The 17,334-nt window shown below is 39.7% G+C and overlaps 1 protein-coding gene across 1 annotated transcript in view; it reads left to right on the top strand.

Moving 5' to 3' along the window:
- The first annotated feature begins 2,469 nt into the window (after positions 1-2,469).
- COL6A5 (collagen type VI alpha 5 chain) overlaps positions 2,470-17,334 on the top strand; it is a 106,921-nt gene continuing 92,056 nt past the window's right edge. Inside the window, exon 1 of the mRNA XM_042955874.1 lies at positions 2,470-3,003. The gene's annotated coding sequence lies outside the window, so the exon portion shown is untranslated. The remainder of the gene's footprint in view (positions 3,004-17,334) is intronic.

The following is a 17,334-nucleotide window of genomic DNA, read 5'->3' as shown; positions in this document are numbered from 1 at the left end:
ACAGAATCCGAAGGCGGCTCCAGGCTCTGAGCTGTCAGCACAGAGCCCGACGCGGGGCTCGAACCCACGAACTGCGAGATCATGACCTGAGCCGAAGTCGGATGCTCAATCGACTGAGCCGCCCAGGCACCCCTGCCCAGGCAGATCGTATTTCTGTCAAGAGCACAAGCACTATGAAAGATAGACAAATCAGAACAATTGTTACTAAAGGAAGCAGAATACAAAAAGCAAATGAGAAGGTGAAGTGAAAAACGTCAGCTAGATGCCCCGATAAGACACCCTTCACTCGTACCCCTTGACCCCCTGCAGTCATAATTAGGCATTCCTTGCTGAACAAAAGTGTCTTTTTGTGAGAGTACTGGGATCCGGGTAGGAGACTGTGAAACCCAGTGTAGTGCAAGACTGAGGAGAGCCATTTTGAGAAGGGAGGCTCTCACCCAGGTAGGTAGCTGACTTGCCACAGACCTAGAAACAGCTGTGTATCCCCGAGAGTTCCGTTACAGCCTCTTTGGTTGTGGTCCGATCACCGGTACCACACGCAAGGGACCTGGGCAGGTCATCCCTACCTTTGGACCCTGAAGTGGCCTGTAAATCAGCTCGAGCCCTTCTTGGCCATATTCCAGGAGCCCCTGGAGGTAATGCCATCAAGATGGCGACATAGGTTGTTCCCAAATTCAGTCTTCCTCTCAAGAAGACCAACCAGCAACTATCCATAGAAAAAGACAGCATTGTGAAAATTCCAAACACGGGGTGGGGGGTGGGTGCGGCCACAGAGATCGAGAAAGCCAGCATTAGAAAGTACGAGGAGTAGTTTTACTTTGATCACGTTGCCACCCCCCCCCCCCCCCCCCCCCCCGGCTGGCACAGGGACCATTGCGGGAATCTGCTGGACTCGACCACTGAGGGTCAGACAGAGGTGAAGGGGAACATGGCTTAGCACAACCAGCATTCAGATCTTATCGGATCACATGTCTGCATACAGTAGCACCTGGGTGAGATCCCAGCCGGCAGCTGGCCCTGTGTGGCCAGGGAGCTTGGCCGACAGTTCTACCTGATTTGAGTCCCTAACCAACGGGCCGAATGGGCCTTGGAGCCCGTTCCATAATCTCATCCAGACAAAGAAGGAAATTCGCAGCCCCACACAACTGCTGAGCATAGCCTCCCATCCTGCCTGACGAGAAGCCTGGTCAGAGAGCCTTGGCAGCTGTAGAACCCTTCCTGCAGCCCTGATCAGGTGGGGAACCGAGTCAGCAACCCTGCCGAATGGTTGAGCATAGCCTCTGGCCTCACATGACCCGAGAGACTAAACAGTGACCCTGGGCAGCCTCAGAGCCCAGCCTCTGGTACTGCCCAGGCAGTGACTCTGCCCAGCGGAGGTGCAGACACCGTGGCTTCAATCTGGCAAGGCTCCTGGACGGTGACCCCGCCCAACCTCAAAACACAATCTCCAGCCCACCCAACTGCAAGATCCAGTGGGAGGCCCTGCCCAAGTCGAGAGCCTGGGCAGCAATGTCACCCAATAGTGGAGCCCAGCCAGCAGGCTGCCTGAGTGCAGAGCCCAGCCCGCATCCCCCACACCTTTGAGGTACAGCCTGTGCCCCTGTCTGATTGCAGAGCAGAGCTTTGTCTGACTGTGAAGCTGTCAAAGGTTTAAAATAGCCAAGCTAAAACCAGTGAATCACTGAAGTAGTAATTAGTAAAAATTCTGGTGCACAGAGCTGGCGAACCGGGAGCACTCAAACCAGAACATGGAATGAGCCTCAGGGGTGGATTGTTAGAAGGCAGCTTATAGAGTGATAAAGCAGTGACTGTTTATTCCTCTCGGTAACTGGTTAAGATATTACAGTTTTCTCTGGTTACTTCATATCAGTTTCAAGAAACAGTTGAAGTTTGCTTCTCATTTCTAGAGGCACAAGCCAGAAGTGATCCCGGTCAAGTTTGCCTGGCAAAATAAGCTAAACTACACTTTGCCTGCATGACGAAATTGGTTCTGTCTGCTCAGGGAACCTTCAAGGCTCATCTCCATCCATCCTTGATTTTAACGATTCCCTCTGTTCAGGCTTTCTCTCAGCAAGCAGGCTGGGAGTGTGACCGGCCAATCATTATAGGGTTATTCTCAGTTATCGCTGTTGATGTGGTCAGGCCGAAGAATCCCACATTCACTGTTTCCATTAGTCGGGTCATCAGGCCGGAGGGCCCTGTAATCACTTCTTCATCATCCGTGTGGTTATTGTTGATTTCATCCAGTCGTCTGATGCTGACAGATACCATTTGGCATATAAGTGGCTGCCGACAAGCGTTTAGAACCTTTGAGAATATACAATGCACTTGAGAGGTCAATATGGTGATTGTAGAGAGAACAGCCAAGGATGGAAAAATTCCCCAGAGCACAGATTCCCAGGAGCCAAGATTTAACCAATAAAATAAATCAAATGGGTTTTAATCACATTCAGGTTTTAGCTTTCTAAGTGAATGTACAATTTTTCCAAAAGTCATTTACACACGCACAACAGGATGTATTCGCCTAACACACATCCTCATGATCAGGTAGGACAGGGTGAACTTGAGGACGTCGTATTTCAGGAGGCGCTGTTGCAGGTGGCCTCTCACCTCACAATGAGGCCTCTATGATGCGAGCAATCAGGTATTTTAATGAGAGGCATTTCTGCGGAAATGAAAGGAAACCAAAGGTTAATAGTTTGAGCAAATTAGAAATTCAGCGTTCTGAGTTGGGAAGATTTCTAGATGTCGGGTTCTGAGCATCTTCAGATGAAGGAGGGCGAGCAGTGGCAATCAGACAGATTTTCCTGGTTGGCAGCATGAATGGAAAAGTCACCAAGTGGCCCCATAGCAACAGGCCGAGAACTGTTCACACACTGAGTTGTGGTGAGGTCTCCGAAGTTTATATCAAGTTGTCCAGCTTTGGCCGGCATGGCTTTGGAAAAAGTGCAGCTTTAGTTTCGCAGTGATTGCAAGTCAAAATAGCGGGAGGAAATGGAAAATGTAAGTTTAGAGAATTTGAGCCACCTGTTGGAGGAAGTTAGAATACAGGACATTTTTAGGTAGAAAACAATCTTCAAAGACAATGAACAGTGTTCGAATCTTATATCTGTGAAGGTATATTACTGAAATATAATTTTTTCCTGCATAATCATTTCCATTTCTATCAAAGATAACAAGAGCAAAACTGATTTGTTTGTAAATTAAAACTAGTTGTAATAAACTTGGCTTGATTATTTATGTAAGTGCAGTAAGAATAGTCGTTGACCATATAGGTTCTTTTATATTTTATTTATTACAAAAAATTCGTTTTAATTTTAATTTTTTTTTTTTTTTTGAGAGTGAGAGGGCACACAAGCAAGGGAGGAGCAGAGGGAGAGGAGGGACAAAATCCCAAGCAGGTGCTATACTCAGTATGGCTGGATCTCACTACCATGAGATCATGACCTGCGCCAAAATCAAGAGTCAGACACTTAACTGACTGACCCACCCAGGCACCCCACCACATAGGCTCTTTTACATCTGGAAAACAAAACATTAAAGAACCAGCTATGTTTAAATGAAGTCATACAAATTATAATCATCCTCAGTTCATTTAGTTTTCTGTTAATAATTCTTGTGGATCTTGATCTTACGTTAGCAGTTTTAAATATTCATCTGTTTTCCATCAAAGTTTTATAAATTCTTACCCAGTTCAGTATTATGATCTTAGAGTTATCAGAAACTTGCATTCTAGAATTCTTTTCTATGAATTTCTTTGAAGATGAAACATATATATAAAAGCCTCAGATTAAAACAGTAACTATAAATGACCAAAGACTTTAAAATGGCCATGGTTAAAGATCAGATAAGAGTTCATTATAATGTAATTGACAGGAAAAATTTGGTTATTTGGGCTATATCAAATTTTAAGACAGTAGCTAGAATTATGCCTCATAACCCCATATTGACACAAATCAGATTCCCAGGAACTCCATATAATTTCTGGAACATTTATATGAATGACTTCCATGAAAATATTTCCTAAAGAAAGTTTAGTATCATTTTTTTAATGTTTATTTATTTTTGAGAGAGAGAGAGAGAGAGAGAGCAAGCGAGGGGGTGGGGGAGGCAGAGAGAGGGAGACGCAGAATCTGAGTCAGGCTGCAGGCTTTGGGCTGTCAGCACAGAGCCCGACACAGGGGCTCAGACCCACAAACTATGAGACCATGACCCGTGCTGAAATCGGAGGCTTAATCTACTGAGCCATCCAGGCACCCCTAGACTCACTTCTTATTTGACAATGCTTTCCGTGAAATTTAACAGATGCAAAAGTTACATAGTTGTTTAAAAAAATAAACAACTTAGCTCTTTTATTAGAGAAGATTTGGTTTTCTTAGAAAGTTCAAAGACATGATAAAGATGAAACATGGAATCTTTGTTTTTTATGCAGAATACATTTGTAGTAAAGAAAAATCTGTGTTCACAGACCAAAATCTAAGACAACTCTGTCCTTTTCACAGAAAGAAAACAAAATTCTAATTTTGCACCAGTATACTTTTGACATTCATTTTTTTCTTTTTTTCTCTTTAACTTAAATAAATCCATTCTAATCTTAGCTTGACCACATATAAAATTCCTTTCTCAAGATTCCTTTTCCACAAACCTGCTACAGCTTTCTATATCTATAGAGGTTTTGTTCTTTTCACTTCTTATTCGGCAACAATCATTTTACTTTAGGATAAAGTTACTTTCTTTTATTCCGCTTACCAAAAATGCATCTCTGTTCCTTATAACCTTGTTTTATGGAAAACATGCATTCTCCTTTTCATATACAGTCATTTTTTCCATCCTATTATTTCTATGTTTTATAAAAAAATAAAATAAAAATAAACCCAATTCTCCCCCAAACCTGTTTTCTTTTTTTTTTTTAATTTTTTTTCTTTTATTTTTCTTTATTTAAGTAAGCTCTGTTCCCACTGTGGGGCTTGAACTCATGACCCCAAGGCCAAGAGTTGCATACTCCACCAACTTAGCCAGCCAGGCACCTCCAAACCTCTTTTCTTCGGCTGATGATTTCAGCGTTATTAGTTCAAATATTATTTTCTCAATTTCAAAGCTTACAAAGCTTATCTAGAAAAGCATGCAAGGCAGTTGTTAGAAAAGTTACAGATTTGCTCTCACAGGACAGCATAATTGCCTATATGCTATGTTAAAAGAGTATTAACTCCTATATAAAACAGTTAAAATAAAACATATTCCTTTTGGAAATTACAGTATGAGATTCACTCATGTCTGTTGACTCGCCCTGACAGTGCTTTGTTAGATTGGGAATGATAGAACAGGCAGGGGCAACAGGGTCCCCACGTTGCTGCTGAAGAAGGTTGCTCTATGTTGAATAGGCAAAATAAAGATTTAGAGATGGGGCACCTGAGTGGCTTAGTCAGTTAAGCGTCTTGGCTTTGGCTCAGGTCATGATCTCACAGTTCGTGAGTTCGAGCCCTGAGTCGGGCTCTGTGCTGACAGCTCAGAGCCTGGAGCCTGCTTTGGATTCTGTGTCTCCCTCTCTCTCTGCCCCTCCCCCACTCACGCTTTGTCTCAGTCTGAAAAATGAATAAACCTTAAAAAAAATTTTTAAAAGAAAAAGATTTAAAGAATGAGTCAACAACTTCTAAACTGATGGTGGAGCTGTAAATATCTGGAAAGCCATGAGCAGAATTCCCAGTCTTGCAAGTAGTTATAAGAAATGGAGACAAAGTTTGGTAAGTGACAACAAACCGGAAAAGAGAAGCTGTCACACGGTGATCACTGCCTGGCCTTGGGGAGTCACCACTGTGTGTGTGCAACACAGGAATGTTGGTTGTTCTGGTATCAGCCTCAGCTGGTTGCACAGACCCTCTCATTGCTCAGTTTACTGTTTTATAAGAGCCGGGGCTTTTACCATGTTGGATCATTGCACAGCAAGAAATACGGTGTATGTTATGGTCCATCACACACGTACATATATAAAACCATATATGTAACTGGAATAAAAGTTTAATAAACCGGCACATATTTTCTATTTTCAGTATATGCCATGTATGTACTCTATTTTGCATTTTATGAAATTACTCTTTTTTAATTTGTATTTATTTTTTTATTTTTTTAATGTTTTATTTTTGAGAGAGAAAGACAGAGACAGAGAGACAGAGTGTGAGCAGGGGAGGGTCATAGAGAGGGAGATACAGAATCCGAAGCGGGCTCCAGACTCTGAGCTGTCAGCACAGCCTGACACGGGGCTTGAACCCACGAACCGCGAGATCATGACCTGAGCCAAAGTTGGACACTTAACTGACTGAGCCACCCAGGTGCCCCTGAAATTATTCTCTTTTATTCATATAGAAAATAAATTAATTAAATAAATTAATAAATAAATTAAAATATAAATAAATTAAATAAATTACATCTAAATAAATTTATAAATAAATTAAAATCTAAAAATTATGGAGAAAATGGAGATATATATTATCCACCTATCTGTATGGGCAGATATGGATAGTATGTATATCTTCTGTTTCAATAAATTTTAATCATAATTCACCAGTGGTCTGTGACCACAGCTGGTAAGACAAGAAGTTACAGTAAATCCTCGTACTTTAGGTGAAAGCTCTCACGGGTGTTCCACTGCCTCTCACCTTCCAAAGGGGTGCTTGCTTTTTGCCTGCCTTCTCTCGGCACCAATGCACACGCTTGACATAGTTCACTCACGCCTGTTACTCTAAGTGTTCTGACAATTTCTCTTTGGTTCATTTTGTATTCTCAGCTCTTCCTCCAACTTTTTCAACCGCTGGACAGTTTGTGTTGCTTTCCGGTGAAAAGTAGGGAGCACACAACTGTGAACTGTATATTAGCATTAGCCAATTTATAAGCACATTTTAAAATTGTTAGAAGGATATTCTTTCTCATAGTACATGTTTTTTCAGTGTGGCATAAAACATGTTTATTAATAGACCCCCAATTTTTTTTGTCTCTCTATAAAAATTAAGAAGCCAAAAGTAAGTAAACTTATGTTTAACATTTAGTGTTTTTCCTATTTGGGAATGATTTAGATATTCAGTGAATATCCACTATTTGGTTTAACTTAGTATGAACTTTGATCTTATTATATATGTATTTAAATTACTTGCTTTTAACAAGTGTGCTTGGATTAGATCTCAAAATTACCATCATCTTAAATTCTTTTGCTTATTGACAAATTTTGAAGAAATGCCTCATTTTATTAAAACAACAAATTTAGGGGCGCCTGGGTGGCGCAGTCGGTTAAGCGTCCGACTTCAGCCAGGTCACGATCTCGCGGTCCGTGAGTTCGAGCCCCGCGTCAGGCTCTGGGCTGATGGCTCGGAGCCTGGAGCCTGTTTCCGATTCTGTGTCTCCTTCTCTCTCTGCCCCTCCCCCGTTCATGCTCTGTCTCTCTCTGTCCCAAAAATAAATTAAAAAAAAAAAAAAAAAAAACGTTGAAAAAAAACAACAAATTTAAATTAGCTTTTATTTATCGAAGATTATCCCAGATCATGTGAACTTGAAAAACATTTTGGTTAGTTTCTGTGTTTCTGAGAGTGTACTTAGTTTATTTGAGTGTTTAACTTTCTTTGAGCCAGCCAATTAAATAGAGCTCTTTTCAAATTAATTTTGGCAATACCTCTTGGAGATAGAAAAATATCCCATATCCGTAGTATACATACATAACATACAGATAGACACAGAGATCTTATAACTTTTATTTTAAAAAGTTCAGCCATAAAAAAAAAAAGTTTAGCTGTGTCTCAGGCACAGCACTCAAAAGAATAGTCAAATTTGGGGGTGCCTGGGGGGCTCAGTTGGTTAAGCACCTGACTTTGGCTCAGGTCATGATCTTGCTGTTTATGAGTTTGAGCCCCCCCATCAGGCTCTGTGCTGACAGCTCAGAGCCTGGAGCCTGCTTCAGATTCTGTGTCTCCTTCTCTCTCTGTTCCTCCCCTGCTCGTGTTCTGTCTCTCAAAAATAAATAAACATTAAAAAAAATTTTTTTTAACGAATAGTTGAATCCAAATGGTGTTTCTGGTAGATGGACCAAGTTAAGTAAGGTTGGCTGCTCAGATGGTCAAAGTTTTTTTTACTAAAGAGATTTTATTTGTATGTTGCAGGGACCCTTTCAGAACTATTTTTGAAGTCATTTTGTCTTTGAGAAGCCTCTGCATACCAAAGAACGAATTCCATTGTCTCTGTGACCTTTGGGATCCTCTCTTTTAAGGGTGCCACTTACGATGGACCTACCTAAAACAAAGATTCCCCAGAATGGCCACTGTGATTCTAAATTATTACAAAGGTCACCCATTTTGCCAGAAAGGCACAAGATCCTGGTCCAAGGACCAGGTGGAATCTTATATTCCATTTGGATTTCCTGAATTCCAAGGGGCTCTGTTTTCCAACAACTGTTCTAAAACATCTAGAATCACATTGTTTTCCCTGATTTTGAACAGGATAGGTGATTTACCCATCAACAGACAAAAACAGAAACAGAAGACAAGTGTGCACAATACAGTTCGAGAACTCGGAATGCAGAGTGGAGCTCAGATCCAGGAGAGACTTACCCTCAAGCTCCAGGGTTGGGGAGAAAGCCATGGACTCAGTGGGCTCTGTGGGTACCAGCACTTGGTTGCTCACTGGCAATGGAGTTGGTGGTGGTCTTTCACGGATCCCACTTCTAACTCCATGAAATGTCAGAAGTTCAAAATAGCCGCTGTAAAACCAATGAATCACTGAAGTGGTAATTAGTAAAAATGTAAGTGTGTGCACACCACGATGAGAGCATTTGCAAACAGCTTACAAGCAGGGGGCACTCAAACCAGAACATGGAACGGGTCTCAGGGGGATATTGTTAGAAGGTAGCTTATGTTGTGAGAAAGCAGTGATTGTTTATTCTTCACGGTGATTGCTTACGCTGTTACAATTTTCAGTGGTTACCTCATATAAATTTTAAGAAACAGTTGAAGTCTGCTTCTCATTTCTAGAGGCACAAGCAAGAAATGATCCCAAGTCAAGTTAGCCTCCCAAAATAAGCTAAATTGAGCCTTGCCTGCGCTGCTAAACTGGTTCTGTTTGCTCAGAGAAACTTTAAGGCTAGGCTCCATCTGTCCTTGGTTTTAACACAGCCCAGACTGTGGCCACACCTAAACACAGAGTCCAGCCAGTGGCACCATCCAGTCACAGAGCACAGCCTGAGACTCCACCAGACCGAGACCAATAGCAGAGCCTGGCCCCACAGCACTGCTCATTCACGGAGTCCGAACATCAACACTGCCCTGCCCGGGAACACAGCCTGTGAACTTGCTGGGCCAAAGGTGATTATAGAGCCCAGCCAGTGGCTCTACAAAAATGGGAATACGACATGCCCAAACTTCTGAGATGTAGCAAAGCAATTCTAAGGGGGAAAATTTAGTACTAACAGTGCATACATTAAGAAAAGGGAACGCTCTCAAAGAGCCTAACTTTGCTTCTCAGAAACTAGACAAAGAAGAAAAACCTAGCCCAAAGTTAGCAGAAAGTTAGAAGTTAAAACAGTAAAGATTGGAGCAGAAATAAATGAAATAGAGAATGGGAAAACAATAGAAAAGATTAACAAAAATAGGAGTTGATTCTTGGGAGAGAGCAACAAAATTGACAAGGGTTGAGCTAGACTCACCAAGAAAAAAAGAGAGAAGACTCAAATAATGAAATTATAAGTGAAATTATAAATAAAAGAGGAGATATTACAAATAATACCACAGAAATATAAAGGGTCGCAAGAGATACTGTGAGTAGCTATGCCAACAATTGGATAACCTAGGAGAGACGGGTAAGTTTCTAGAAACAAAAAACGTACCAAGACTGAATCAGGAAGAAATAGCAAATAGACCAGTAGGTAAGGATATTGAATCAATAATTAAACCCCTCGCCACCCAGAAAAGTGGAGGACCAGATGGCTTCAGTGGTGAATTGAACCAAATAGTTAGAGAAGAACTCTCAAACTTTTCTGAAAAGTTGAAGAGGAGGGAACATGCCCTAACTCATTTTACAAGGCTGGCATTACCCTGATACCAAGCAAAGCCAGGCCAAGATGCTACAAGAAAAGAAAACCACAGGCCAACGTATCTGATGAATATATATGCAGAATTCTTTCTTTTTAAAAAAGTTTTTATTTAAGTTCCAGTTAATTAACATTCAGTGTAATGTTAGTTTCAGGTGTACAATTTAGTGATTCAGTATCTACATATAACACCTGGTACTCTTCACAACAAGTGCAAAAATATTTTTTTAATGTTTTTATTTTATTTGAGAGAGAGAGACAGAGCAGGGGAGGGGCAGAGAGAGAGGGAGACGCAAAATCCAAAGCCGTCTCCAGGCTCCGAGTTGTCAGCACAGAGCCTGACGTGGGACACAAACCCACGAACTGTGAGACCATGACCTGAGCCGAAGTCAGACAGTTAACCTACTGAGCCACCCAGATGCCCCCAACAAGTGCAAAATTCCTAACAAAATACTACAAACTAAATTCAACATCACATTAAAAAAATTATATGCCATGATCAAGTGGGATTCATTCCTGGGATGCAAGGATGATTTAACATATGCAGATCAATAAATGTGACACCTCATGTTAGTAGAATGAAAAATAAAATCTTATGATCATTTCAATAGCTACAGAAAAGGCATTTGACAAAATTCAACATCCTTTGTTGACTTAAAAAAAAAAAACCTCTTGGGACGCCTGGGTGGCTCAGCTGGTTGAGCATCCGGCTCTGGCTCAGGTCATGATCTCGTGGTTCTTGAGTTTGAGCCCCGCTTCAGGCTCTGTGCTGACAGCTCGGAGCCTGGAGCCTGCTTTGGATTCTGTGTCTCCCTCTCTCTCTCTGCCCCTCTCCTGCTCGCACTCTGTGTGTCTCTCTCAAAAATAAATAAATATTAAAATAAATAAATAAATAACCTCTTGACAAATTGGGTAGAATGGACATACCTCAACATAATAAAGGCCATATATGACAAGTATAAAGTATCATGCTCAATGGTGAAAGGTTGAAGGTTTTTCTCTAAGATCAGGAACAAGACAAGGGGCCCACTGTTATTATCCTATTCAACATTGTCAGAGTAGGTAATCAAGAGGACATGACTGCTAGTTGACCCTCAAGCTGGATCCCGGCAATTGAAATCTCCTCACCCCTACCCTGTCCTTGGTACGTATGCTCTACCTACCATTTCCATAGTAGGAATTGTCCAAAGACATTGCCTCGAGAGAGTAAGTTGTTGAGACCATCTAGACAATATATGTGACTGAACCCAGTTAAGACCTCTGTGTAAACTTTTAAGATTCTGGTGGGTAGCTGTGGAGATCTACTTATCTTGTAGCCACCCAAGAAAAGTCTCATGAGTAATTTCCTTTACTTATTAAACCTGTCACCTACCAATCAGGAGTGCCCTGCCTCTTTGGTTTCTCCTTGCCCTCTGTGTTCAAGGGCAGTTTGTGAATCAATAGACAGTACTAGGAGTCCTATTGCCAGAGCAATCAGACAAGAAAAAGAAATATAGACATCCGAATCGGAAAAGAAGTAAAATTGTCTTTGTTTGCCTATGATATGATCTTCTATATAGAAAATGCTAAAGACTCTACCAAAAGACTTTTAGAACTAATGAACTAATTCAGTAAAGTGCAGTATACAAATAAACATACAAAAAATCAATTGCATTTGTATACACTAACAGTGTACTGTCAGGAAAAGAAAAGAGAAACAAAAACAATCCCATTTGAGTAGCATCAAAAACTATAAAATATTTAGGAATAAATTTAACCAAGGAAGTGAAAGGTCTGTACACTGAAAACTGTAAGATGTTAGTGAAAGAAGCTGAAGAAGACACAAATAAATGGAAAGATACCTGTGTCTGTGGATAGGAAGTATTAATATCGTTAAGACATCGGTACTACCCGAAGCCATCTACAGATTTAATGCAATCTCTATCAAGAGTCTAATGGCATTTTTCACAGAAATATTAAAAATCCTAAAATTCATATGGAATAACAAAAGACCCCAAATAAAGCGATCCTGAGAAAGAAGAACAAAGCCGAAGGTGTTCTATTTCCTGATTTCAAACCATACTAGAAACCTATAATAATCAAAACAGTATGATACTGACATAAAAACAGAGCCATAGATCAATGGAACAGAATAGAAACTCTGGAAATAAACTCATTCATATATGGTCAATTGATTTATGACAAGGGAGCCAAGAATATTCATTGTTAAAAAAGACAAAATGGTATTGGAAAACAGAACATCCATGTACAAAAGAAGCTGGACCTCTATCTTATACCACTCACAGAAATTAACTCCAAATGGATTAAAGCCTTAAAAATATAAGAGCCCAAATCATAAAACTTCTAGAAGAGAGCAAAGGGGAATAACCTCCTTGACACTGTTCTTGGCAATGATTTTTTTTCATATTTCATCAAAAGCTCAGGCAATGAATGCACAAATAACAATCGGGGGTACATCAAAATAAAAAACTTTTCTGTATGGCAAAAGTAATAATCAACAAAATGAAAAGGCAACCCATGGAATGGGAGACAATAGTTGCAAACCTATCTGATAAGGAGTTAATATCCAAAATATACAAGGTACTCATACAACCCGATAGTCTCCTAAAAAACAAACTTGCAAAGATTCAGTTAAAAAAGGACAAAGGACCTGAATTGACATTTTTTTCCAAAGAAGATATGCAAATGGCCAACAGGTGCATGAATAAGTGCTCAGCATCACTAATCATCAGGGAAATGCAAATCAAAACCAACCTCACATTTGTTAGAATGGCTATTACCCAAAAGACAAAAGGTAACAAATATTGGTGAGAATGTGGAGAAAAAAGAACTTCTATGCACTTCGGGAATGTAAATTGGTGCAGCCACTATGGAAAACAGTGTGGAGGTTCCTCAAAAAATTAAAGAATTACTATATGACGCCACTCTAGGTATATATCCCAAGGAAATGAAATCACTGTTTCGAAGACATATCTGCATCTTCATGTTCATTGAAACATTGTTCACAGTATCCAAGACATGAAAACAACCTGTAACTGATAATGTAAATGGATAAAGAAATCACACACACACACACACACACACACACACACACACAGAGTATTATTTAGGCACAAAAGAAGGAAATCCTATTTGCAATAACACGGATGAATCTTGAGGGCATTATGATAAATGAAATAAGTCAGAGAATGCAAGTGTTTAACAACCTCACTTACACGTGGAATCTAAAATAACCAAATTTATAGAAGCAGAGTAGAGTAGTAGTTTTCTGCGGGGACAGGGGCAGGAGTGTGTGAGGGTAGTCAGCCAAAGGATACATACTTCCAGTTATAAGATGAATAAAATTGGGGGATGATTATATTTGCAGTTACATTAAGTATGGTGCAGCATGGTTACCACAGTTAACAATACTGTTCTATATACTTTAAACTTGTCAATAATGTAGATCTTAAGTTACACAAACACACACGCATACAAGGGTAAGTATGTGAGATGATGTATTTGTTAACTAACCTTAATGTGGTAATCATTTTGTAATGCATACATGTATCAAATAGTCAGTTGTATACCTTAAACTTACTCAATGTAATTTGTCAATTATATCTCTGTTGGGAAAAAGACAATAAATTGAAAATTATGGAACATGCTGTTTGAGGGGTGAGTATTGGAATATTATTTGGGATACCCAATGGATAGCAGTTGGGCAATATTCATAAAATCTTCAAACTTACCTTTGACCGAGTAATTCCACCTCTACAAAATTAAGCTATAGATATATGCACATACTTGTGAAATGGTGTATGTGCAAAGTTACAATATTTATTTATAGTCTTTATTAAGTGCCTAGCATGTGCCCGGAGCTGGAGATATAATGATGAACAAGACAGACAAAAATCCCCATTCTGTTACAACTTCATCTCAACAGTAGGGAGAGAAAGACAATAAGAATAAATGAGTAAGACATGCCCGCCTTACCTCACTTGCTGCTGCCCCAGTGTTTTGGTGCCAAGACCTGCAGAGGACTGGCTCCCCTCTAGTTCCATTAGTTCTACTCTGGCTCCCCTCTAGTTCCATTAGTTCTACTCTGGCTCCACTCTAGAGTGGAGCCAAGCCAAGGGATATAGGCTGGGGTGGAGCTGCACCTGGATGGCCACCTAGGGTATCTTCTTTGAGGCTCTAGCACCAGAGGCAAGTAGGGCAACTAAGTCAAGTGCTGGCGTGACTCAGGATGTAACCTGAGAAAGGATATTTACATGGTCTGGACATATTTTGACTCCTGGGTCATCAATGGCTTTTTAGAGAGGCCTTCCTTTCGTCCCTGAGTTCTTATAATTTCCTATTCTTAAAGAACATTACTGAAAATATGGAGTAAGGAGTTAAAAATTCTCTTCTCCATAGACAATCTATATTAATTGATTGAATGATTTAGCATCATTAAGATGACAGTGTTGCACAAATTTATCTACATGTTCAATTCAGTCTCCATAAAAATTCTAGCTGCCATTTTTGTATAAATTGACAAGGTGATCCTAAAAGTCATTTAGAAATACATGAGGTCCGGAACAGCCACAACAGCCTTGAAAATGAACAAAGTGACCGGACTTAAATTCCCTGACTTCAACACTTCCTGCAAAGGTAGAATAGTCAAGCCTGTGTGGTATTGTCATAAGAATAGACATATAAATGAAATGGAATTGAGAGGTCAAAATTAAACTCATATACTTATCGTAAATTTGTTTTTGATATGCATGTCAGGACAAATCAATGGTGAAAGAAAAGTCCTTTTAACAAGTGGTGCTAGGACAACTGAATATCTACATAAAGAAGAATAGGATTGTATCCTACCTCATAACACATATAGTTAACTCAAAATGGACTGAAGACCTACATGTAAAAGCTAAAACTATAAAACTCTTAGAAGAAAACATCAGAGTAAATCTGTGGAGAGTAAATGACTGTGGAGTAGTAATGGTGATTTAGCTATGACACCAAAAGCACTAGCAACAACAACAACAAAAATAGATAAATTGGACTTAACTTTAAAATCACTTGTGCCTTGGGGCGACTGGGTGGCTCAGTCAGTTAAGCATCCGACTTCAGCTCAGGTCATGATCTCACAGACCGTGAGTTCAAGCCCCGCGTCAGGCTCTGTGCTGATAGCTCAGAACCTGAAACCTGCTTTGGATTCTGTGTCTCCCTCTCTCTGCCCCTCCCTGCTCACACTCTGTCTTCTCTCTCTTTCAAAAATAAATAAACATTAAAAAATAAAATAAAACAAAATAAAATTACTTGTGCCTTAAAGATACCCTTAAGAAAATGAAAATACAACCCACAGAATGGGAGGAACATATTTGCAAATCACGTATCTGTTAACTCTCTAGTATCTGGTATATATACTGAACTCTTATAACACGCTAATAAAAAAGTTAGAAATGGGCAAAGTGTTTGAATAGGTATTTCTCTAAAGAAGATATACCGATGATCAATAAGCAAATGAAGAGATGCTAAACATCATTCATCATTAGGGAAATGCAAATCAAACCACAGTAAGATACCCATTTACACCCATTAAAATGGCTATAATTTAAAAAAGACAGAAAATAACAAGTGTTGGTGAGAATGTAGAGATACTGGAACCTTTATTCATTGCTGGTGGGAATGAAAAATGGTGCAACCACTTTGGAAAATAGTGTGGCAGTTTCTCAAAACGTTAAACATAAAGTTACCAAAACACCCCAAATTCCACTTCTAGGAATGTATTCAAAGTATCTCCTTAAGAAATGAAAACATATATTCATACAAAAACTTGTACACAAGTGTTCATAACAGCAATATTCACAATAGCCAAAAAGTAGAAACAATTCAAGTACCCGTCAACAGAAGAATGGATTTTTAAAAGGTTGTATGTTCACACAACAGAATATTAGTCAGCCATAAAAAAGAATGAAACACTGGTACATGTCACAATATAGGTAAATCTTGAAAACATGTTAAATGAAAGTTTCCAAACACAGAAGCCCATATATTATATGATTGCACTTATATTAATGTCCAGAACAGGCAAATCTATAGAGAAGAAAGTAGATCAGTGTTTCCCAGGGTCAGTGAGAAGGGGAGAATGGGGAGTAACCACCAATTGCATGGATTTCTTTTGGGGGATCATGAAAATGTTATGAAATTAGTGATGATGGATACAAATTCTGTGATACACCAAAACATAATGAATTGAACCCTTTAAAAGGGTAAATCTTACGGAAATTATATCTCCATACTAAAATTAATGAATAAAGTATATGGTATCTTAGAATATGAAGAACATAGATTTAAAAGTCATTGTTGACATGATTCAGCCACTGACTACTAGGGAGCTTTGTTAGTGGCCGTCCTTAGCAAAATAAAGGTTTAGTCTAAATGATTTATCAGTTCTCTTTCAAATCTAGCTTCCAATGATTCTCAGTCTTCCTTCATTGTCAGCAATTTCAAAAGAACTGCTGGGAAAGTCAACTCTAGAAAAAATAACAGAGCCTTTATACCTTTGGTATCTCATTTAAGGCAGCTCTGTTTTTGCCTATTGGTCATTTGATCTCTTTTCATCAGTGTAAAGAACAAGTCTGAATTGGCAGAATTTCTAAATGATTGTGAAATCATGGTTTCTGATTGATTGTGAGCTTCCTGGAGAGAAATGCTGAGGTTAAAATCATTTGTAAAGCTGAGTATGTCTGTAAATGAAAGAACTCTTTTCACAAGGGTTTCGTGAAGAAACAGGCATGGGTGGCCGTTGGCTTTTTTCAGCCAAGTTGTGAACATATATAATAGTCATTGTTGACATAAAGATAGAGGGTAAAGAATATGTGATTTGTGAAGACACAGGCTTCGTATAAGGCATATGGTGGTTGAGAGCTTGAGCTCTGCCGTCACCTCGTCTGGGTTAGGATCCTGGATCTACCATTTGCCAAGCCCCTCTGTGCCTGTTTCCTCATCTGTCACCTAGTCATAGTATTTGTCCCTCCCCTTAGGACTGTTGTGGAGATTAAATTAGATGATACTCATACAGCACTGAGAAAAGTAGCTAAGCCACGATGAGGACTCAGCAAACGTTAGCATTCTTTGTTTTCAATAACGACTCCACATGCTTAATGAGTGTTTTAATCACACCTGACATTACTTGACAAGTACTTGCTCCCAGCGATTTGTGTTCTAATCCAGATTTGCCAGTAGTTATTTCTTGTTCTACGATGAGATTTTTCATATTGTAAATAACATGTCTTACA

The sequence above is a fragment of the Panthera leo genome, chromosome C2 (genome assembly GCF_018350215.1).
Source record: "Panthera leo isolate Ple1 chromosome C2, P.leo_Ple1_pat1.1, whole genome shotgun sequence".
NCBI lineage: Eukaryota > Metazoa > Chordata > Mammalia > Carnivora > Felidae > Panthera > Panthera leo.
Note: the sequence above shows the minus strand (reverse complement) of the source record. Positions and strands in the feature narration are given on the sequence as shown.